The sequence below is a fragment of the Pongo abelii genome, chromosome 22 (genome assembly GCF_028885655.2).
Source record: "Pongo abelii isolate AG06213 chromosome 22, NHGRI_mPonAbe1-v2.0_pri, whole genome shotgun sequence".
Lineage (NCBI taxonomy): Eukaryota > Metazoa > Chordata > Mammalia > Primates > Hominidae > Pongo > Pongo abelii.
This window is the reverse complement of record NC_072007.2, coordinates 33,809,701-33,834,566: the sequence shown is the minus strand read 5'-3', so window position 1 is coordinate 33,834,566 and position 24,866 is coordinate 33,809,701. Positions and strand designations below refer to the sequence as shown.

At 38.6% G+C, this 24,866-nt stretch overlaps 1 long non-coding RNA gene across 1 annotated transcript in view; it reads right to left on the bottom strand.

Moving 5' to 3' along the window:
• The window catches only part of LOC129052384 (uncharacterized), a 42,500-nt gene that overhangs the window by 5,768 nt on the left and 11,866 nt on the right, over positions 1-24,866 (bottom strand). Inside the window, exon 2 of the long non-coding RNA XR_010138815.1 lies at positions 18,096-18,309. This is a non-coding gene — a long non-coding RNA (uncharacterized LOC129052384). The remainder of the gene's footprint in view (positions 1-18,095; positions 18,310-24,866) is intronic.

The following is a 24,866-nucleotide window of genomic DNA, read 5'->3' as shown; positions in this document are numbered from 1 at the left end:
GCAGGGGAATGGTGTGAACCCGGGAGGCGGAGCTTGCAGTGAGCTGAGATCATGCCACTGCACTCCAGCCTGGGTGACAGAGCAAGACTCCGTCTCAAAACAAACAAAAAAAGTTGTTCAACATTTTTTGTCACTAGGAAATATAAATTAAAATCAATAATGATATATTACTACACTTATCACAACAGTTACAATTAAAAAGAATAGTGAAATCACTGCAATCTTTTTTTCTGAGTTTGAAAATAAACTGAATCACTCATTCATTGCTAATGTGAATGTTTAATTATACAGTCATTCCAGAAAATAGCTTGGCAATTTCATATAAAACTGAGCATACTCTTGCCACATGATCTAGCAGTTTCCCTCCTTAGACTTTTATCCTAATGAAATCAAAATGTATTTTCACACAAAAACCCGTACAGGAATGTTGATAGCAGCTTTATTAATTAATATCCAGTAGCTAGAAACAGCCCAAATGTCCTTCAATAGGTGAATGCTAAACAAATTGTCATATACTGTATTAGTCTACTTTCATGCTGCTGATAAAGACATAGCTGAGACTGGGCAATTTAAAAAAAAAAAGAGGTTATTGGACTCATAGTTCCATGTGGCTGGGGAGGCCTCACAATCATGGCAGAAGGTGAAAGTCACCTCTTACTTGGTGGCAGCAAGAGACAAGAGAGTCTGTACAGGGAAATGCCCCTTTGTAAAACTGTCAGATGTTGTGAGACTCATTCGCTATCAGGAGAACAGCAGGGGAAAGACCTGGCCCCATGATTCAATTATCTTCTGCTGGGTCCACCCCACAATACATGGGAATTATGGGAGGTACACGATGAGATTTGGGTGGGGACACAGAACCAAACCATATCATATACTCATGCCATGGAATCCTACCCAACAATAAAAAAGGAAAAAAACGATTGATTCATTAAGCAACTTGAATTCAGTGCAAGGAAATTACGCTGAGTTAAGAAAAAAAAAGCTTGCAAAGTAACATATATAACATTCCTGAAGTAAAAAGTTTATAAAGATGCAGAACAAATTAATGTTTTCCAGGGCTTAGGGGTAGGAGTGTGTGTGGATATGGCTATAAAAGGATAGCATGGGGGATCCTTGTAATAGAACTGTTCTGTATCTTGTCTATTCTTGGATTATCCAAATCTACAGATGTGGTAAAACTTCATAGACCAAAACACACACCCACACCCACTGCTCTCCGACAAAAACGCACACACATTTTGTCAACCTAAATAACAGATGTACAGAGATTCTTCAAAGATAATATGTTTCTTTGGGAGTGAACATTGCAATGTGGAATATAATGCCATAGTAAGCTATGGGCATATTTAGGGAGGTAAAGGAAGGAAAGTTTGGCAACAAGGATCAGTAACAAGGGTAGTGTGAGTACAAGGTTGAACAGGCAGTTACTGGGCAGATGTCCTCACAGAAGTATTTTTGGTGTAAAGTTTTGGTGGTCTTTGTGAAAAGTTATTAATATAGTTTGTCTCTGTGTTCCCTCCCAAATCTCATGTCAAATTGTAATCTTTATGTGTTGGACAAGGGACCTGGTGGGAGGTGACTGAATCACGGGGGTAGTTTCTCGCATGCAGTTCTCATGATAATGAGTGAGTTCTCATGAGTTAGGATGGTTTAAAAGTGTCTAGCATCTCCCCCCTCGCTCTCTCTTTTCCCTGCTCTGCCATGGTAAGACATGCTTGCTTCCACTTTGCCTTCTGCTATGATTGTAAGTTTCCTGTGGCCTCCTAGCCATGTTTTCTGTTTAGCTTGTGGCACTGTGAGTCAATTAAACCTATTTTCTTCATAAATTATCCAGTCTCCGGTATTGCTTTATAGCAGTGTGAAAACAGACTAATACAGAAAATTGGTACTGGGAGAGTGGGGCATTACTATACAGATACCTGAAAATGTGAAAGTAATTTTGGAACTGAGTAACAGGCAGAGGTTAGAACAGTTTGGAGGGCTCAGAAGAAGACAGGAAGATGTGGGAAAATTTGGAACTTCCTAGAGACTTGTTGAATGCATTTGATGGAAATGCTGATAGTGATAAGGACAATGAAGTCCAGGCTGAGGTGGTCTCAGATGGAGATGAGGAACTTGTTGGGAACTAGAGTAAAAGTCATTCTTGCTATGCTTTAGCTAAAACTGGGCACATTTTGCCCCTGCCCTAGAGATCCATGGAATGCTGAACTTGAGAAAGATGATTTATGGTATCTGGTGGAAGAAATTTCTGAGCAACAAAGTATTCAAAATGTGACCTAGCTGTTTCTAAAAGTGTATGCCTGCTCATATGTGTGAAGAAAAAGATGGTCTGAAGTTGGAACTTCTATTTGAAGCAGAAGCAATAAATAAATAAGATAAAAGGAAGCAGAGCAGCTGGGCATGGTGGCTTACGCCTGTAATTCTGGCACTTTTAGAGGCCGAGGCAGGCAGATCATGAGGTCAAGAGATCAAGACAATTCTGTTCAACATAGTAAAACCCTGTGTCTACTAAAAATACAAAAATTAGCAGGGTGTTGTGGCATGTGCCTGTAGTCCTAGCTACTCAGGAGGCTGAGGCAGGAGAATTGCTTGAACCTAGGAGGCAGAGGTTGCAGTGAGCTGATATCGTGCCACTGTACTCCAGCCTGGTGACAGAGCAAGACTCCGTCTCAAAAAAAAAAAAAAAAAAAAAGAAAAAGAAAAGTAAAAGAGGAAGCAGAGCATAAATGTTTGGTAAATTTGCAGCCTGATCATGGGTTAGAAAAGAAAAATCCATTTCCCAAAGAGAAATTCAAGGTTGCTGCAGAAATTTGCTTATGTAACTAGAAGAGTGTTAATAGCCAAAAAAAATGGGGAAAATGTCTCCAGGGCACTTCAGAGATCTTCATGGAAGCTCCTCCAGTCACAGGCCTGGAGGCCAAGGAGGAAAAAATGGTTTCCTGGACTGGGCCAAGGGCCCAATTCTTCTGTGCAGCCTCAGGACATGGCACCCTACGTCCCAGCAGCTCCAACTAGAGCTGTGGCTAAAAGTCATCAAGGTACAGCTGGGCCATTGCTTCATGGGGTGCAAGCCCCAAACCTTGGTGGCTTCCATGTGGTGTTGGGCCTGCAGGTGTGCAGAAGGCAATAGTTTGGAAGCCTCTGCCTAGATTTCAGAAGATGTATGAAAACTCTTGGATGTCCAGGCAGAAGTCTGCTGCAGGGGCTGAGCCCCCATGGAGAAATGCTACAAGGACAGTGCAGAGGGGAAATATGGGGTTGGAGACCCCACAAAGAGTCTCCACTGGGGCACTGCCTAGTGGTACAGTGAAAAGAGGGCCACCATCCTCCAAACCCCAGAATGGTAGATCCACTGACAGCTTGTACCATGTACTTGGAGAAGCTGCAGACAGACACTCAATGCCAGGCTGTCAAAGCAGCCAAGGAGGCTGTATCCTGCATAGCCACAGGGCCAGAGTTGCCCAAGGCCTAGGGAGCCCACCCCTTGCATCAGCTAGCCTGGATGTGAGACATGGAGTGAAAGAAGATTTTGGAACTTTAAGATTTAATGACTGCCCTGCTGGGTTTCAAACTTGCATAAGGCCTATAGCCCCTTTGTTTTGGCCAATTTCTTTCATTTGGAATGGGAGTATTCACCCAAAGTCTGTACTCCCATTGTATCTTGGAAGTAACTAATTTGTTTTTGATTTTACAGGCTCGTAGACATAAGGGTCTCACCTTGTCTCAGATGAGACTTTGGACTATTGGCTTTTGAGTTAATGCTGGAATGAGTTAAGACTTTGGGTAACAGTTGGGGAGACATGATTGGTTTTGAAATGTGAGAACAACATGAGATTTGGGAGGGTCCATGTGCAGAATAATATGGTTTGGGTCTCTGTACTCACCCAAATCTTATGTCAAATTTCAATCCCTACATGTTGAGGGAGACACCTGATGCAAGGTGATTGGATCATAGGGGTGATTTCCTTGATGGTGTTCTCATGATAGTGAATTCTCATGAGATCTGATGGTTTAAAAGTGTGTGGCACTTCCCCACTTGCTCTCTCTCTCTCTCTCTCCCTCTGTTTCCCTCCTGTGCCACCATTATAAGACTTGTTTTCTATTTACCTTCCGCCATGATTGAAATATCCTGAGGTCTCTCAAGCATGCTTCCTATTAAGCTTCTGGAACCATTAGTCAATTAAACCTCTTTTTTTTTTAAAATAAATTACCCAGTCTCAGGTAGCAATTTATAACAGTGTGAAAACAGACTAATACAGTTGTAACAGTTTTGTTTTTAGGCATACATTCATGAAGACCCTCCCTTCATGGACCCCTGGCTCAATTTTCCCAGGGTTTGAGGTAAGTGATTCCATTTTGTTTCTGATAATTTTCAAAATGGACAATCTGTGAAATCTTATAAGGTGGTAGGTCCTACCAATATCAATTTCCCAGTGTGATAATGTCCTATCTATTATTATCCTCTCCACAAAAATATTTCATTTCAAAATGGTCACAAATCCTACTGTGTCACCATTTGTTTCCACCCATAGGATATTAAAATATTTGTGTTTTCTCTCAAATGCTTAAAATCTTGAATTTTACAAGTTTTTTGGTCACAAGCTAGTTTATTATCCCATGGGAATAGACAAAGTCCTATCTAAACCAAATTCAGAAATTGTAGTGTCCATAAAGATTTTATATTATCCAATTGTGATAATTTTCCATGTTCCCCATTCTTATTTTCCTCCACATATAGTCCCCATAACTCTCCTCTTAATAAGGAGGTATGAGAATGAAATAATTTATATGTATATAAATATTTATAAATATATAATACATTTAGTATATAAAATAATATCTTTTATATATTTTTTCACAAGATACCTTTATACAGAGAGTGGAGTGACTATGGCATTCTTAAAAAAATTGAGTCAGACTCTATTTAGAGATATTTTTCAATTTGCTGAGGAAAAAAGTAAAAAAACACATTGTTTTAGATTATTGGAGTTCAAATCCATATTTTTTGAAAATCCTAGGTAAAGCCTGATGAAAGAGCATCAGATGAGTTTTCAGTCTTTGCTTTAATAATTTTTATGCTTCTATACATTAAAGAAAAGTACACTCAAATTATTAATAATACATATTGGCCTCACTCCTTAGCCTTACTGTCAACTACTACACTATAGATCAGCTATAATAATTCAGAGGGTACTCATATTTTTCGCATGCAATTTATGTGAAAAACGTATATGTTAGTAGTAAATCCCATTTGTCCAAGAATTGCTTGCTTAGACTTGCCTTCTAGTCCTTTTCCTGTATCAATGTGTAGCTGATTAGTAGATAAAATAACTACTCAGGATTCCTGTGTGCTGTGAATTGAATACTTCCATCCTCCCAAATTCACGTGTTGAAGCTCTCTTACCAATATGATGGTACTGGGAAGTGGAACCTTTTGGAGTTAATTAGGTTGTAAGGGTGGAGCCCCCTTATTAGTGTCCTTATAGAAAGAGAAAGAGAGCGATCTTTCTCTCTTTTATTCAGTAAGAATACACTGAAAAGATCTAGACAGTACTTTCCTGCAAACTAGAAAGAGAATCCTCACCAGATACTGAATCCACTAGTGCCTTGATCTTGGACTTACCAACCTCCAGAACTGTGAGAAATAAGTGTTTGCTCTCTAAGCTACCTTGTCTACAGTGTTATTTATCTCTATTTATCTATCTATCTACCCACCCATCTATCTATCAATCTATCTTTTCATAGTAGTACAAAATATGACTATATGTATTATATTTTTAAAAGTTGGGATTACTATTTCTAGAAAGCATATATCTTAGAGTGTAGAGTGACCATTAAAAGATTTCATTCTATGGAATAGACACTATTACTTTAAAACTCATCCTCATATGAAGTTTCAAATTAAAAGAAGAAAGGATAGAATAAAAAATAGAATATTTTGAGAGATAAAATATAATCATTATTGTAACTTGGAAAAAGAAAAATCGGTAGGTTGATGCATTAAATTGAAATAGTACAAATAAGATAAACAGTCAATATTGACTTCAGTAAAACAAATGAGGGATTGATAGGTAAAGCAATTAAAAGATGAATATTTACAAAAGGCAGTTATCAGAATAAGAGAAGGTATTCAGGAGCTAGACTTGGTAGTTACTGGGAAACATTTTGTATGTTACAAGATAAGCAAAGTCTAAGGAAGGCAGAACAATAAGAGCATAGTGAAGTCTGGGCACAGTTTTTTTTTAGTTTTCACCAAGAACTATGACCTGGAGACTCTTCACTTTGTGACTTAGGAAAATAAATATTTGCTCTGACATTTTATCTTAACTTGAAATGAGAATGATGAATGTTTGGCCATGAAGCGAGGAGAAAACAACAGATGATTTCCACATGACTATTGACATTTCCATCTGATGAGAATGAGTGTTATATATCCTAAGCACCCATAGGATATATGAAGTTATACATAATGTAACTCTGGGACTACTCCCTGCATTAGGATATTGGAATCTTTATTACAAAATGTGTCTTTACAGATTTAAAAATGTTTAGATCATATTTGAATTATAGTGGAAATAAATCATCAAATTAAATCATCAAATTAAGAATCTTTGGAAATTCATTAATATAAAAAAAATCAGTGGGTGTTAAGTAAATATTTCTTGAAAAGTTATAGAATAGTTGAGATAAGAAAAGCCTTAGGAAAATTGGAGTGGAAGAGAACCAGCAATAAAAGGCAAGAATAAAAATCAGGCAAAACTAGGATGGGATAATACACAGTCAGCTCTGGGCTTACAAAAATCAGGAACAGATTATGTGACTATTCATTATCCTCTCACTAATCAAATAAAAAAATCATTAAATGTACTTTCAGGCTGAAGTATGTTTTAGAATACTGAGGAGCTTGCATATTATTTTAATAGTTGGCAGTAGTATGAGGAAAAAGTTCAAATCATGTGTAAATAAGAAAATAATCGAGAGAGATTTTGGAATCCAGAAATGATGTGGAAGTTTTAGCAAGACCAGAATAGCTCATAGAGACGGAATACTACCTCATTGGTCACTCTGTAGAGACAATTTTAATTTTAATTACCATAAGCAATATTTAGATTTATTTATTAGATAGGTGCAAAAGTAATTGTGGTTTTTGCCATTGAAAGTAAAGTAGTTTCATTAGGTTTTGCACCAACCTGATATTTTTAAATTCTTAGTTGTTAAATCTTCAGGGCTTCTCTGCTTTTCCAAAAGGAGTTCAGAAACTACCCTGTTTCTCTAGAAGTTCTCCAAACTTTGAGAGTCAATCTAAAGCTTTATTAAAGGTGTTGATTTATTCTTCCAGTAATATTTACAGGGTACCGCAGTGTGCCAGATCTGGTACAGGGATTTAAATATACATTGACAAAAAGAGACAGAAATACTGTTTCCTCCCTCATAGAAATTTGAGATGAATAGCAGAGTAATCAAATAGTCACAGAAATATATAACATTAAAACTGTGGTAAAGGCTATGAAAAAAAGTATATGGAACAATAAGGTCAATGAAAAAAAAATCTAAATTCATCTCAGGGTGAATTTCAAAGGTTTTCTTGAGAATGTGACATTTGAGCTGGACTCAGGAAGATGAGTATAAAATAATGAAGAAAATATGGGAAGAGTTAAAAGTTCCAGGAAAAGAGAAGTGTATCAGTAAGGGTGCAATGAGAAGACAGATACTGCCGAGCAATTTGAACAGCAAAGAAAAAGGATGTTAACTATACTAGAAAATTGGATTAATGAGGAATTGGCTGGTAAGAAGTAAAAAGAAGTCTAAAAATGTAGGATAGAAACTATAATGGGCAATCAAGGGCACTTGAGTCAGGTCCCCATTCTCTCCTTGTTAGAGAGACCCTTCTTATCAAGATCTCTCCTGACAAAGTCAGGCCCTGTTAGGGAGGGCACAGTTGTTGAATGGCAGAGAAGTAGCTGAGGCACCACACATATAGAACTTGCCAGAAACTGCCCTCTAGAGTGTCAAGTAAAGCCATTCACTGGAAGGTGACTCACTGGAGTAAGTCCTCTACAAAACAACCTGTGAATGCTTTTGGCTAATCTGTAGGTTTTGGGCTGCTGGCTTCTATCCATTGCAGGAGCCATTTGCTGGAGAAGTTGTGTGTGCAGCATGACTCAGTACTAGAGAAGTCATCTGCACTGCAGAGCTAGACACTGGGGATACCCTATGTACTGTGAGATACTGCCATGAAGAGCACCTTAGACCAAGAAGAAAAGCTCTTTCTTTCTGCAAAGTATTTTCAGCATCCCCTACTCATAAAACTTAACATTGTGTCAGCTGGCTAAGAAAAAGTATTTAGTGGGCTCAGGTCCATTCCTGGAACAGACAATAAAAGGTTCATTCAGACGTGGCAGAAAACAGGTAACTGGCCAAGGAAATGACTGTGCAGGGGCCGTAGGCAGGTAGAACAAAACACATTTGAGGACATTGCTCAAGGTTTATGAAATGTTACTGAAACCACCCAAGCTGTCCCATAGAACCAATGTCTGTGGTTTCCTTTGAATAAACATAGAAACTGTTCCTCCCAGTCTTGAAACTTGAAAAGCTTCATTTGTTTTATCTGAGTTCCTTTCTCAGGAAACCAGCCATCAGGGCTTAAGATAGAATCAATGAACTGAAATTCACCAGATCACCACATCTGGACAAGGAGATACCAGACCTCTCACCCATCATGATCACCTAACTGACCACATATTGACCAATTCCTCTTCTTTACTCTTCTCTAGTTCCTGTTTTCCCATACATGGTTACATTTCTTCCCTCCCATATAAATCCCTAATTTTAGTCAGTCAGGGAGATGCATTTGAGACTGATCTCCCATCTCTTCAGCTGCAGCCCCAGATTGAAGCCTCTTCCCTGCAATACTTCTTGTCTCTATGACTGGCATTATGTGCGGTAAGCAGCAGGACCTAGACAAAACTCCTGGTGTTTCAGTAACATTATTTTCTTCTTTAATTTAAATCTGAATATAATTCAACCTTTCACACCTTGCAGAAGTAGTTAACATACAAAAGTGCAAATGTGGCCAGGCGTGGTGGCTCACGCCTGTAATCCCAGCACTTCGGGAGGGCGAGGTGGGTGGATCACGAGGTCAGGAGATTGAGACCATCCTGGCTAACACGGTGAAACCCCGTCTCTACTAAAAGTACAAAAAATTAGCCGGGCGTGGTGGCAGGCACCTGTAGTCCCAGCTACTCAGGAGGCTGAGACAGGACAATGGTGTGAACCCAGGAGGCGGAGTTTGCAGTGAGCCCAGATTGTGCCGCTGCACTCCAGCCTGGGCGACAGAGTGAGACTCCGTCAAAAAAAAAAAAAAAAAGTGCAATTGTGTGGAAGTCAGGATACTGATGCACAGTCTTGGGTTACATCACTCCCTAACAAGTCTTGCTCAGCTTTAGGTTATTTATAAAATGAGGAAAATGAAGTTAATGATATTTAAAGTCTCTCTGTAGTTATGATCTATGATACTTTGAGTCACATAAACAAGTACTTGAATGAGTATAACTAGTATGAATTATCTTTTTTAGGAAGAGTATTTCCACCAGGTGTGGTGGCGGGCGCCTGTAGTCCCAGTTACTCGGGAGGCTGAGGCAGGAGAATGGCGTGAACCTGGGAGGTGGAGGTTGCAGTGAGCCGAGATTGCGCCACTGCACTCCAGCCTGGGCGACAGAGCAATACTCCGTCTCAAAAAAAAAAAAAAAAAAAAAAGAAGAGTATTTCCAATATTCAGTGCCTGGCAAAAATATTACTCTATTAGACAGTTTATTAAAACAAGCTGAAACTAGTGACATGTAAATGTTAATATTTTTGAAGCATATTTACAATAATCATATTTTTTGTGCAAATATTTCCCTACAGCCCATGAACAAAGACTGGAGTCTTGATATCGCTGCTAATGCAGGCTTCCCAAGCTCCCTTAGTGTGACACAGAGCAAGCAATGTCACTGCAGATGAAAGCTGATGAATATTCTCACAGACCTGGACTTGTACCTGGAATTGTGGTTGGACGAGTACTTTTAAGTGACCACCATTGGCAAAGCGATAGGTTATGATCAGAAAGATCCGTTCCTTTTGTTTATTCTCCAGAAAGTAAATTAGAGTATTCCCCTCAATGTAAAGGAAAGAATTTAACCACAAATATTGGCTCACAATAGCGGTAGTTAAGTTAAAGATGTAGTCATTGCAGTATTAAGTGACATTCAAGGGAAAATGAATATGACCTCTCTAATTTCATGATTTTCACACAATGGCACCTGTCAGTTCCAGGTACTGTGAAGGCTATGATTAGTATTTGAAAACAACATCAGCTTGCAAACTTATTCTTAATGATATTTTTAATATATGTATTTGATTAGCAAGAGGCTATTGAATCTTAATAGCTTTTTAAAAAATCCTGAAATATCTCTTTACATGCATATGCTGATACTGATGGAGAAATCTGGTTAAAATTAAAGGTAAGCCTTTATTCAAGTCCCAGATTCTTAAGGCGCTCTTCTATGCAGTGTTTATCTATCAAGAATTTTTTTCTCAAACTCATTATTTTCTGGTTTTCAAACGACCTAGGAGAGCAGTGACAAAAGACCAAAATAAACACCATTTTGCATGAAATTCTGGCTCAAAAAGTAGAGTTTGGGGCAGCATAGATAAAACACTTTTAAAAGATTTTATGTCTCAGATAGGCCACATATGAAGATGTGAATCCGTATATGTTGCATCTTTTAGGGAGACAAAAAAGGAAAGAAAGAATTTTCTGTATAGCAGTAGCCTTTCCTAATGCCAGCAGCCTTTTCTGGAACAGCTGCTTGTAATGCCCATTTAATTGGCTTAAAGTTGTTCTCTCCTTTTCTGCTTTGATACAAGGTAACATCATAATCGAACTATTTTTAGGATGTTATAAAACAACTTCCTGAAAATCCAGCTGTATCTTTATTATGTGCCAAACATGTGTGTGCTTTTTGTATTTAAATGGTAGATTGTTTTAAGTAACTATTTTCTGTAACATTTTAAGATGAGTTACCCTGTGAATGTTTTCATTTGTTTGTCTTATCAACTCAAATATTTTTAAAGTAACTCCACTAAGCGTCTCTAACCACCAGAAATTATTCATGTACAGCTTTTTCATAGCAGTACAGCATGTGCCAGCATAGCATGCAAATAACATCAATAACCCATGTGTTAAATAAATATTCAGCACGTGCTCACTTTGTCAGATCCTAGATACACAACAGAAACCCAAACACAGAACAGCATGAAGCTTCTAGTCCAACAGACAATTTTTAATTGCCTAGGTTTTAACAATAAAAATGTGGAGAGGATAAATGCAAGATAACTGAGATAATCAAGTTTTTTTGAGGCAATTTGAAAAAAAAATCCTTAGATTATGATTGTGATTTTCTGTTTGGCCAAGATATGTGGTTGACACTTGAGAGCAAAGAATCATGCTCTCTAGAATCTAATAATGCAGGATATTTCTGAAATCTGAGAGAGGTAGTAAACGACAGGGCCAGGAGACAACGGTTTTCTTGGAAAGCCAGACAGATGAATTTAAGATTATATATAAAAATTAGCTGAATTTAATGTGAGTTTCTCAGATGAAAAACAAGGATTTAGGCCGGGTGCAGTGGCTCATGCCTATAATACCAGCACTTTGGGAGGCCAAGGCGGGCAGATCACGAGGTCAGGAGATCGAGACCATCCTGGCTAACACGGTGAAACCCCGTCTCTATTAAAAATACAAAAAAAAAATAAAAATAGCCGGGCGTGGTGGCGGGCACCTGTAGTCCCAGCTACTCGGGAGGCTGAGGCAGGAGAATGGTGTGAATCCAGGAGGCGGAGCTTGCAGTGAGCCGAGATCACACCACTGCACTCCAGCCTGGGTGACAGAGCGAGACTCTGTCTCAAAAAAAAAAAAAAAAGGAAAAACAAGATTTAACACAAATAGAGGGAAGAGTAGCAGTATTGGTTAAAAAGTATCCTGACAATTTATGGACAACAAACCCAACACAAGGCCACAGTGAGTCATGTTAACAACGTGAATCATCATAAGTCATATTGCCAAAAAAGCCATTTTGAACTTGGTTACACTGATAGACATATAAAATGAGAAAAGCGATAGAAGCCCAGGACAAAGAAAGTGACAGCATACTGCCTGTCATTTGGCTGAATCTGTTTGTTCCATTCAAGTCACCAGACTTTCAGAAAGATATTGACAAAGTGGAAGACATTCAGAGCTGAGGAGACTAAAATTATGAAGGGAATTGACAACATGACAGATGAAGCCTCCTTAAAGAAACTGTGGATATTGAATCTCTAGAAGAGAAAACTCAAGGGGAATAAGAGAGTTCCCCTTAAATAGACCAAGTGCTTTCATGTGCCAAGAGGCCTTTGATTTGTTCCTTATAGCCCTGATGCTTCAAACTGGAATGAAAATGATGAAACTCCAGGGAACACAGTTTTAGCTAAATGTAAAGAGAAATTTTCCACCACTCAGAGCTGTCCACGAATAACTCTGCCTGCCTCTAGAGAGGCAGAACCTTAAGCCATAATATTGTCTGCATCACTGAAAGTTTTCAGGCACAGCCTAGGTGAGCACATGTCTGGCATTTTGTTAGATAGGTGATTCAACATCAGATGGAAACTGGACTAGATGCCCCTCAAGATCTCTTATGCCTTACCACTCTAGATCTATACAAAGTATATATTTTATTTTTCTGGCCAGGGAGCACACACAGGCATTCATCCTCCTAACTAAATTTCCTGTTTTTTTTTTTTGAGATGGGGTCTAGCCTTGTTGTCCAGGCTGGAGTGCAGTGGTGTGATCTCAGCTCACTGCAACCTCTGCCTCCTGGGTTCAAGTGATTCTCCTACCTCAGCCTCTCAAGTAGCTGGAATTACAAGTGCCCTCCACCATGCCTGGCTAATTTTTGTATTTTTAGTAGAGACGGGATTTCACCATGTTGGCCAGGCTGGTGTGGAACTCCTGACCTCAGGTGATCCCCCCGCCTCAACCTCCCAAAGTGCTGGGATTACAGGCGTGAGCCACCATGCCCGGCCACTACATTTCTTTAATAGTAAAGTCTGACTTTTTTTCTCTTTACACATTTAATTTTATAACATTAAAATATTTTTAATTAGCAAGCTCACATGAGGAACATTTTCATATTTTACATATAAAATATAACTATAATTCATCTCATGAAAAGTTAATAAATTTTAAATATGTTTAGCCATATGTGAAGAATGTTGTGTTTAGCAACTGTTAGCATAAAGGAAGTATTTAAATAATTTCAATGCTAATGCAAAAATATTTTAGTCCCAATCATAGAACTCAATGAGTTTGCCACAAAGTAGGATCTTAGTGACTGATTCTGTTTTGTGTTTAAACTCAATAGCTGGGAGCACAGGCTCCCACAGTCACAGGAAGGTCTATCTTGGGATCTGTGAAGCAGGATATTTCCCTGATCCCTTCACGGGACTCATGACAGGGGTGCCTTGGCCACTCAGCCTGTAGCTCTCAGCTCCTCATAGAGGGAACACGTAAGTGAATGAGGGGGGAACTGGAGTGCATGAGTGATGGAACCAGCTGACCACTGCAGCACCAGCAAGGGAAAACTCCACCCACTCAGACCTGCTGTGTTCCACCCACCATGGGAGGGAGTGTGCAGGTGAGCAGGTACAAGAGCCAGAGCAAGAGCTTTTCGGAGCGGCAGGGGCAAACTCCATGCAGGCCCCAAAGCAGCACCTGGGGGCAGTGTCCATGACGCCTGGATCTCCAGAAAGAGTGTCACAGTGCTCTTTTAGCTCTGCTGTCTGTGGGCAGCTTGACTGTTAACTGCTCAGTGGGTCTCTGCCTCTTCGCATAAGGCAGTTCTGCCTTCTGCCAGCAAGGGCAAAGGGCCAGTGTGACATTCTTTTGTATCTGCACTTGTGGCTCCCGAGCTCTTGTCCAGTATCCAGGAGAAATTAGGTCACATGAACGAATTGAAGGATGGTAAATTCGGGGGACTTTATTGCCGATGAAAGTGGCTCTTAGTCAAAAGGGAGCAGAAAAGAAGATAGGGTGGGAAGCTAATCTTCCCCTGAAGTCTGGCCATCTCCTGCTGGATTCTTCTCTGGAGTTACGCCATCAAGCTGTCTTTCTGAAGTCAAACCACCTCTCTCTGATGTCCAGCCATAGTCTCCAGTACCCAGTTGTTTCTCTCTCTCTACGGGCTGAGTCTGGGGTTTTTATCAGCACAAGATGGGGGACATGGGTGGTCCATGGTTGGTTTAGAAAAAGGAGACATTCAGGCCGGAAAATAGGGATATAAGTTCTCACTTTGGGCTGTGGTTTCAGGCTTGAGGGTGAGGTTTTATGGGGACTTGCCCTTTTCTGCCTAGAATTTCTCTGCCTTCTGTCCCTGTCACCTGTACCTGTCATGGCATCATCGGGAAGTCCTCATTGCTGTGGCATCCTTTGCCACTGCACAGTGTTGCTATGTGGGCTTCTCCTAAATTCTCAGTCATTGTGCCCCAGAGCCCTCTGAGACAGGCCCTATTACCAGCAATCCGCTTTCTATTAACCCAAGTGTGTCTCCAAGGACACTTGGGTTAGTAGAAATCTTGTAAAGAATTCCTTATCCTGGAGTCCCATCAGACTCTTCAATTAGTCTCAATCTTTTCTACTTCAGGACACAGCCAGATTAATATTTACCAGTGGGTCTGAAACATAATTGATCTTTACTAACCATTTGCAGGTTGGGGTAGGGGTCAGGGGTTAATGGATGTCTTCTGATTTTAGAAAAACAATGCTGAATTTCTATTCTTTATTTACTTGTGTATATTAGAAATGAATAAAATGACAGCCTTATTATTATTATTACTATTAAGACAGAGTTTCACTCTTTTCTGCCCAGACTGGAGTAAGATCTTGGCTCACTGCAACCTCTGCCTCCTGGGTTCAAGCAATTCTCCTGTCTCAGCCTCCCGAGTAGTTGGGATTACAGGTACGTGCCACCATGCCTGACTAATTTTGTATTTTTAGAGAGACGGGGTTTCACCATGTTGGCCAGGCTGGTCTCAAACTCCCGATCTCGGATGATCCGCCCGGCTCGACTTCCCAAAGTGCTGGGATTACAGGTGTGAGCCACCACACCCAGCCAACAACTTTATTTTTTTAACTTACCTTGTTGCATATTCGTCTTGTTTATGAGTAGTGATACAGGAGCGCAGGGAAGGGAAAAGCGTGGTCCCTTTAAGTGAAACAGAAGTGGGAAGGGAAGTGCTGGGTAGAGAAGGGCATGAACCCTGGCTAGGGCTCACCCCCATGGACCTAGGTGAGGACAGGCACTCCTGCCTTTGTGCCCAAATGTTGCATTTCCCAAGACCACCATGGCCCACCACGCCCCTATCTTAGGCCTATAAAAAAACCTTAGACCCTATCAGGCAGACACAAGTGGCTGGACATCGTGAAGAACACATCAGCAAAAGAAGACACAAGTGGCTGGTCAATGAGAGCACGCCGGCAGAAGAGCATGCTGACAGGCACCAGCAGGCCAGCAGGCCACCAACCGGTGGAACAATGTGGACTTTGGCTATGCAGTTGGAGGAGAGCCAGGGCCACCGAGTGGCTCAACTCCAGGGGAAATCCATCTCCTATCTGGCTCCCTTATCAGCGGAGAGCTACTTCCACTCAATGAAACTTTGCACTCATTCTCCAAGCCCACATATAATCCAATTCTTCCAGTACACCAGGGCAAGAACCCAGGTTACAGAAAGCCCTCTGTCCTTGTGACAAGGTAGAGGGTCTAATTGAGCTGGTTGACACAGGCTGCCTATAAACACCAAACTAAAAGAGAACCCTGTAACACGTGCCCACTGGGGCTTCAGGAGCCGTAAACATTCACCCCTAGACACTGCCGTAGGGTTGGAGGCCCCACAGACTGCCCATCTGTATGCTCCCCTAGAGGTCTGAGCAGCAGGGTGCTGTATAAGTGAGCCCCACCCCCATTGCACGCCCTGCGAGGGGGACAAAGGAACCTTTCCTGTTTCAATAGTAAAGTTACTGTGTTCCAAGGTGTTCTTTCCTGAAAGGCACAGCCAAAATCAGAATTAATCACTTGGTGGCTTGGCAAAACCTCCTGCAGGAAGTTCCAACTGAAGAGATGTCTCTCTCCTTTTCACTACCATCACTTGTGCCGCCTTCTTTTTTTTTTTTTTTTTTTTTTTGTGAGAGGGAGTCTCACTCTGTCACCCGGGCTGGAGTGCAGTGGCGTGATCTTGGCTTACTGCAACCTCTGCCTCCCGGGTTCACGCCATTCTCCTGCCTCAGCCTCCCGAGTAGCTGGACTACAGGCACCTGCCACCATGCCTGGCTAATTTTTTGTATTTTTAGTAGAGACGGGATTTCACCATGTTAGCCAGGATGGTCTCGATCTCCTGACCTCGTGATCTGCCCGCCTCACCCTCCCAAAGTGCTGGGATTACAGGTGTGAGCCACCACACCCCGCTGCCTCCTTCTTTCTTACCTCTCTCTTTTTCTTTTCCCCTTTTACCTTCCACTGGGTTATTTTAAAGGTGTTTAATGTTTTGCTTTAGGAAGTAGGTAAGTGCACCACATGGAGATAAGTTGGGTCTAAGAAGAAATGCAGTTTATGAGCCTATCTGTCTCATAAACTACACGCTGTTATCTTTGTATTTATACATTTCTAATTTGTAATCATGTGTCATTGGTCCAGTTTAAGTAAAATGAAATGGAGACCAGGCCTGAAAATAATCCCTGAGCAGAAAAAGACAGTTAGGCCTTGAAAGTGGCCTTAACCTTGTTTGATATGCAAACATAAGTGAAATGTAATTTAGGCTGTTTCGTGTAAATGCCTATATTTAAAAAAAACAAAAAAAACAAAAAAAACAAAGTTAAGCTTAACCAATAGCAAGTTGCTGGTTAACTTACAGTTATATAACTAGGCACTTTCCAATGGGACAGACCAAATAAGGCCACTACATAGCTGCAAACAATAAAACAGGTGCTTTTCTTTATTTCTATGTTCACCCTATTAAAAAAAAAAGCCTTCTTTTCACACGCCTATGATTTTGAATTTGATTATCTTTATTTTAAAGATTTAAAATAAACTCTTTAAAATTTTAGTGTGGATCAGTTTATATTTTAACAGTAATAACATCTGATTTTTCTACTATGCATCCTACAAGATTTAAAGGAAAAAATCTGGATCTAGAATGTTTAAAAGTGAGCCATAATACTCTTTTGACAGACTTCCACAAATGCATGCCAAAAAAATAAAATATATATCTAGCAGGGCCTTCTTTAAATACTTTTGCTGGTTAATAAATTTAATGCATATAACTTGACAGGAGCAAAAAAAGGGTTTATCTACAAAAACTGATTGAGAATATAGAAGAAACTAAGACAAAGCTAACTTATAGTACAAACGTAACATGAGGAATCCTGCTTCAGTAATTTTTAATCTAAATTACTAAATGGATATTGCATATTTAAGCACTAGGGTGTAAAATTATTTCTATAACCTGGTCTCCAAACCTTTAGGCTCATACATTTTATTATATAAGACGTAAAATATACAATTTTAGAAAATATAAACTCTTAAGAAGATTCATGATTGGTGATACGCACAAAGCCAACTTTCATTAGCCAAGAAATACAAGTTCGGCCCAGATAAGACTGGGCTGACTTATTTAGTAATTTTAGCCAAGTAGTAGTTTTGCCTAAATTTTTCACCCTAAGGAAGAATTATTTGTTGTTAATGCCAGGAGAAACTGTGAAAAAATATGTTATAAACTGAGGCAGCTATCCTTTTTACCATTTTTTTTCTACTTGGTTAGCTTTCAAACTCGAATGCCTTGTGGCATTGAATAAAAATATTGTGATATTTTACCACATCAAATTTATGATACTAAAGACATGAAATCCATTCTAGTGTCAGTTTTATTATATAAATGTGAGCCTCATGCTTGATTAAACCTCTGTACATTTTCCCCACATTTCCTGTATTTGTAGGTTCTATTTATACATTTTTTGTAATATTTACCATTTCTTTTCATCTCTTCATTTTTATTTCCACCATCCTTAAGGCCTTAATATTCGGTTTGAAATAGAGGCAGAACCATTACATTTGTCTCTCTGCCTCCATTCTCTGCTTCTGTGATACTTTTCATGCTTCACTTGCAGATTAAACTTCTTGAAGCAGAAATCTAAGGATTTCTTTATTTCAGCAAAAATTCTCTGTCTCCGTTTCCCATGGTCTACAATCAAAAATATTCAAATATATCAACTGTTAAGGTCTTTATTGTCCAGGTCTCAAAATACTGTTACTATGTTATTCCCTTGCAAATGTTACCCAAACAGCAAGAGTTCTGTCTGGGTCCTGCTGCTCCCTGACCAGACATCCACTGAAATAATGAGTACTGTCAAGGGAGAAGACATTATTTGAGTGCTGCTGGTAAGGAGAAGGGAGTCTCAAATCCATCTCCCTGACAGACTAAAATGAAGGGTTTATATAGCAGGGAAGAAATGTAACCATGGGTGAAAAAACAGCATTTAGGGAGAGATAAGGTAGAGCAGTTTGTCAACAGGTTAGGCAATTGGTTGGCAGAAGGTGGCTTAGGCAATCATGATGGGTGAGGGGTCTGGCTTCTCCTTGTCCACATGAGTTGATCTGATAAATTTCCATTCCCTGATACTATCTGGGAGGCCTGATGGTCGATTTCCTGATAAAGGAACTCAGATAAAACAAATGTAACTTTTTCAAGTTGTAAGACTAGGAGGGTCAATTTCTATGTTTATTCCAGAGAAACCATAAACATCAGTTCTATGGGACTATTGTGTGGGTTTCACAAACATAATTCCTATTTTTTTATATTGACTGAACTGAGCCACCATCCTTACCATGTATGTCTTAACTTGTCCCAGTCGTGGTTCCTTTCCTATTCTGTTAAATTTACTTGAAATGCTTTTCTACTTTATTCCCAAATGTATAAATTATGTCCAATTGTGCCCTACAATGTTGCCTATTATAAGCATTCAATAAACACCTATTGGTAAATAAATAAATAAATTATTATCATTATTATTATTATCATTTTGAGATGGAGTCTCACACTGTTGCCCAGGCTGGAGTGTAACAGTGTGATCTCGGCTCACTGCAAACTCTGCCTCCTGGGTTCACACGATTCTCCTGCCTCAGCCTCCCAAGTAGCTGAGATTACAGGCACACACCACAATACCTGGCTAATTTTTTGTATTTTTAGTAGCGACGGGATTTCACTATGTTGGCCAGACTGGTCTTGAACTCCTGACCTCATCATCCATCTGCCTCGGCCTTCCAAAGTGCTGGGATTACAGGTGTGAGCCACTGCGCCTGGCCAAATTAATTTCTTAATTAATGTTGATAAATGCACAAAAAGTAAAAGCTCATTAATGTTTAAAAAATTCAGGTTATTGACTTATGAGTCAAATATCTATTGAACATCTAGTATAAAGTGAAGAGTGTAGATCTTAGGGATAAAAAGGTAAGTCAAGCATAATCTCTATTATTAAGGAGTTTACAGACTAGTGGTAGAGATATATTTGAAAATTAACAAGTTATAATAGAATTAGAATCTCAATAGAATAATTTAGTAAATAAGAAGCACTCGTTCAATGCTGCTTAACAATGTGGAATTTTTACTTTTTGCAATCCTTTCGGATATAAGATAGAATATAATTTTATCTTGAGTAATGTATAATCAGATTTTGGCCTACACTTATTCCTTTTATGATAGAAAATCAAGACACCTTTTAAAATAGAGATTTTCAGTGTTTATTTATTTATTATTCATGACTACTGTTCTACCAGAGCAGTCCAACAGAAATTGGTTACAAGGGGATTCTAAACTAAGACTTGAGTGAATCACATGCTAGTTGAAAAAGAAGGACTATATGATAGAGTGTCCATTTGTGGTTCGAGGTAAATAAGGCATGTCTGTAGCTAGTTAGATAATAATAAAAAAACTTTTTTATAAAAATGTCACAGCTGATTTTGTTATTAACAAAATCACCACCACTGCAATGTAATGTTTTAAATTCTGCTGTGGTCCATATAGGTTTTTAAAATGTGCCCTGTCTTTACAGTTGAAACAGTGACACCAACATTAAAATGTATTTTAAAATATGCATGTAGCAGGTTATCATTAATATTACATAAAGGTCAAATTTCATTTTAAAAAGGCTAATGAACTTAGGAATTCTGGAATCAGATGATGCATTAATGTTCATGTCATTTACTGTTTGAGTTTATTACATATATAATAGTAGCGATCAGGATTTTTGTAGCCCAGTTTGCATGGGACCTGTATTTTTGATTTAGTGATTTGTAAAATTATATCTGTCTTATTACTTATTACCTGAAATTATTATATTGATCTACAAAATTTACTATTGCATGTTAAAAACTTTGACTGTCTAGTAATACACCCTTATTGTTAGTTGACTTGTAATAATGAGATCTTCCTTCAAAGGAGGGAAATAAATATGATTAATGATAGTTCACTTTGCCTATTGTTTAGATCAATGGTAAATAAGTAACACTGCACTGGAGAACTCTCTTTTTCTAAATGCTTTACTGTGGGGCTTGTGGAAGTAATGGGTGGACATTTTTTCTTCCATAGTGAAATATGAAATTGCAAAGTGGGTAGTGGATCAGAAATCATATATTCATAATTATTTTAGAAATTAGAAAATTTAAGAAATTTAAGAAAAAAATACTGATTTATTTCAATGTATCACAGATATCTACATTAGAATTCAAAATAAAACATACATAAGAGTAACATGTTCATTTCTTCTTATTTATTATTATTTCTGATGTGCAAATCTACTACAGAGAACTTAATAGAAGATGACTTAAATAGAAGACACTAAGAATTTTTTGTTCATTTGGATAATGCCACTTCAATTCTTACCCAAATCACTGACTTTTGTTTCTACTTTTGAAATACAGTATTCCCAATGTTTTTGATGCTGTGAAGGGAAAGTATGCACATACAGACATACAAGTATATGTACATAACATATACACATTCAGATATATATTCATGCCTTCAAAAGGCTAAATTTATGTGTATTTATATACAATATTATTGTTCATTATATTTCTAATAACCTTGGAAAAACAACCATTTGCTTAGAGCCTGAAACTAATTTTACATATATAGATACATGCTATTAGCAATTAGCAGAGTGTCAATATCTAGTGTGCAGTCATATATTTGTATGCTTTTCATATATTTTTCTATATATTTACATATATATTTTTTGAGACAGAGTCTCACTCTGTTGCCCAGGCTGGAGCGCAGTGGCACGATCTCAGCTAACTGCAACTTCCACCTACTGGGTTCAAGTGATTCTCCTGCCTCAGCCTCCCAAGTAGCTGGGATTACAGGCACATGCCACTGTGCCCAGCTAATTTTTTGTATTTTTAGTAGAGACGGGGTTTCACTCTGTTGGCCAGGCTGGTCTCAAACTCCTGACCTTGTGATCGGCCCACCTCAGCCTCCCAAAGTCCTGGGATTACAGGCGTGAGCCACCTCACCCGACCTATTTACATATAAATATTTTATATATATACACACACACAAACATACACACATATATATCTGTATACTTATACTGATGTGTATATGCAGGTGCAGTAATTAGTAATTCAATTGCTTTGCCTATGATTCTCTTTTAAAACATATACTTTTGAAATTTATTCATAATCCCAGGTGATTTCAAAATATATTACATATGAATTTCTCCAAAATCTTTTTTCTGTCTTTTCCTGTAACTGCAAGTAGCCTCTAGACGTCCTGCAAACATCTGCCAGTTATTTAGCCATCTTTCTTATTTCTTCATTTTCAAATGCTACAACTGTGTTCATCAAACCTATCTTCTAAAGTCTGGACTGCTACCATAATCCTTTTCCATTACCTGTTCTTCTTTGGGAAGTAGTATTGCTACCCCCCAAAAACAGGGTTCATTCACCTGGCAAGTAACCAATGACTCTTCACAAAGATGCAGGTTTTTCTCAAGAGGGGTGTTATTGCCTGGCAAGGAAGGAGAAAACTAGGAGTATTCTCGAGAGCAGTGTCTCCCCTAGAGTAAGTGACAGGAGGGTTTTATGAGGTGATGGAGAGGGGAGAGGGTGCCCATCACATGTAGAGAAGGAGTCCTTGCTTCCTAAAAGCAGTGAGTCACTTTGCCTGCACATAGGTAGCATATTATGGTAATGAAATCATATCTCTTCTTGGGGCAGAGACTTTAGTACAGGAATAAGGAAAGTTACTTGAGTTCATCTATAAGTTGCTGGAATATGCCAGGAGCTTAGGTGGCCAACTTAGGTGACCGAATTCCACACAAGATTTAGAAAGAATCAGGCTAGAGGGCAAGAGGCTATAAAACAGGCTGGTGGCTTAAGTTGATTACAATCTTATAATCCCTAGAGACCCTCCCTGTCTGTTTACAGCATCTGTTTCTTGTCTGGCTTATTTAATTGTGACAAATAGTTATCCTGAAATTCAGGTTAATAATTTCCATACAGTTTGTGATGATCAAAATTTTACCTTTTATAATAGCAACATAATCTGCACCATTAACTATATGTAAATGTTTATGCTTAATTAATCTCTTAAGAGATTCAATAAAGTGAGGTTCTGGTATCAACTTAATTATCTGGAATTTTAATCCCCATCTTCTATTGCATAGAAAAGTTAGAAATTGTTTTCTGAACTACATATAATATAATATAATTACTTATATAAGTATACACACATATGTATATGTATTAGTCTGTTCTCATGCTGTTATGAAGAAATACCTAAGACTAGGTAATTTACAAAGAGAAAGAGGTTTAATGGACTTACAGTTCCACATGACTGGGAGGCCTCACAGTTTTATAAACTGTCCTTTATAAAACCATCAGAGTCAATGAGAGTAATTTACTATCATGAGAACAGCACAGGAAAAACCCGCCCTCATAATGTAATTACCTCCCATTGGGTCCCTCCGATGACACGTGGGGATTATGGGAGCTAAATTTCAAGAAAAGATTTGGGTGGGGACACAACCAAACCATATCAGTATATTTAATATATGTGAACTTGTGGTAGGCAGAATAATGCCTGACATCCAGAAAGTTCACACCTTAATCACAGAACCTGTAAATACATTACAATACATGGCAAAATGAGGACTCCAGAGGTGACTAATGTTGTAGATCCTAATATGAGGAGACATTCTGAATTATCTACGGGGCCCAGGGTAATTACATGAGGCTTTCAAAATGGAAGAAGAAAAATAGGAACATCAGAGAGATGGAAAATAAGAGATAGAAAATATTTAACATGTAAAAAAGGCTTGGCTTACCACTCCTGGCTTTGAAGATCAAGAAAGCAATAAGCCAAGGAAGGTAGGTGGTCCCTGGCAGCCAGCAAGGAAACAGGGACCTGCAACCCCAAGAAACTGAATGCTCTCGCCAACCTGAATGTTGTTACAAAGAACTGAATTACTTACTAGAGCCTCCAGAAAGAAACATAGCCTGCCTATATCTTCATCTTTGTCAAGTAAGACCCGTTTCAGACTTCTGGCCTATGAAACTGTGAGACAAATTTATGTTAAGTTTGTGGTAATAGAAAACAAACACAGAGTTGAGTAAGCTGTATTACAACAGTGGTTGATTACATAGTTTTTCATTTTGAATAAAATGTCACTTTATTCATTTTCCTAAAAGAATTATTTAAAACTTTTGAGTCAAGTAATAACAATGATGCGTGCGGATAGAATTACTGATATATCTATGTATGAGTCATCTACAAATATTTAGTGTCTGATTTATTTAGTTTCCTTTTAATACACTTTAATTTTTAGGGACGTTTCAGATTCACAGCAAAATTGAGCAGAAGATATAAAAGGTTTCCCACACATTTCCACGCCCACACATGCATAACTCCCCCATTGTCAATATCTCCCACCAGGGTGGTATATATAGTAAAACGGATGAGTCTACATTGACACACCATAATCATCCAAAGTCCAACAAAGATATCTTAGTATTATGCATCCTATAGGTTTGGACAAATATATAAAGCCATGTATGCAGCATTATAATATTTTCAGAGTAGTTTAGCTGCCCTAAAACCTCCCTGTGCCCTGCCTATTTACCCCTCCCTCTTCCCTAACTTTTGCCACCATCTTTGAAACAAAATGTTCTTATAGACATTGAATCTTTCCACACTTTGATCTTGAGCTCCCTAGCCACTAGAAGCTTGATAAATACATTATGTTGTTTAAAAATTGTCCAGTCTAAGATATTTTGCTAAGCAGCCAGAAGGGACCAAGATAATTAGCAAGTGAGTATCTTTTAGTATTTCTGTAACGTCCAAGTTATACAAGTGCATTGAGGGAATCTCAAAATACCTAGATAAGAAAAGGAGAAAAAAATGACATAACTTGCATGAAAAGTATACATCCATTTTTTAACATGCAATGTGTAGATTCCTGGATACTTTAAAATCAGTATATATATAAGCATTTGTATAATTAGAGAGACACTTTTTACAATAATGGAAAACTATTAGATGCGCCACATATGGCAGGTAAACTGTCTCTTGCCTCCACTAAACATGTAACTAATGTTTTCTGTCTAAATTAAACTTCTTTAATAATATTAAGATTTAATTAATGTATCATTTTACTACTTCTTTGCATGCCTCATGTTTCATATTGAAAAGGCTATCATCAAGGAGTCTAATATGAATCTTTCTTTTCAGCATAGGTAAGGAGA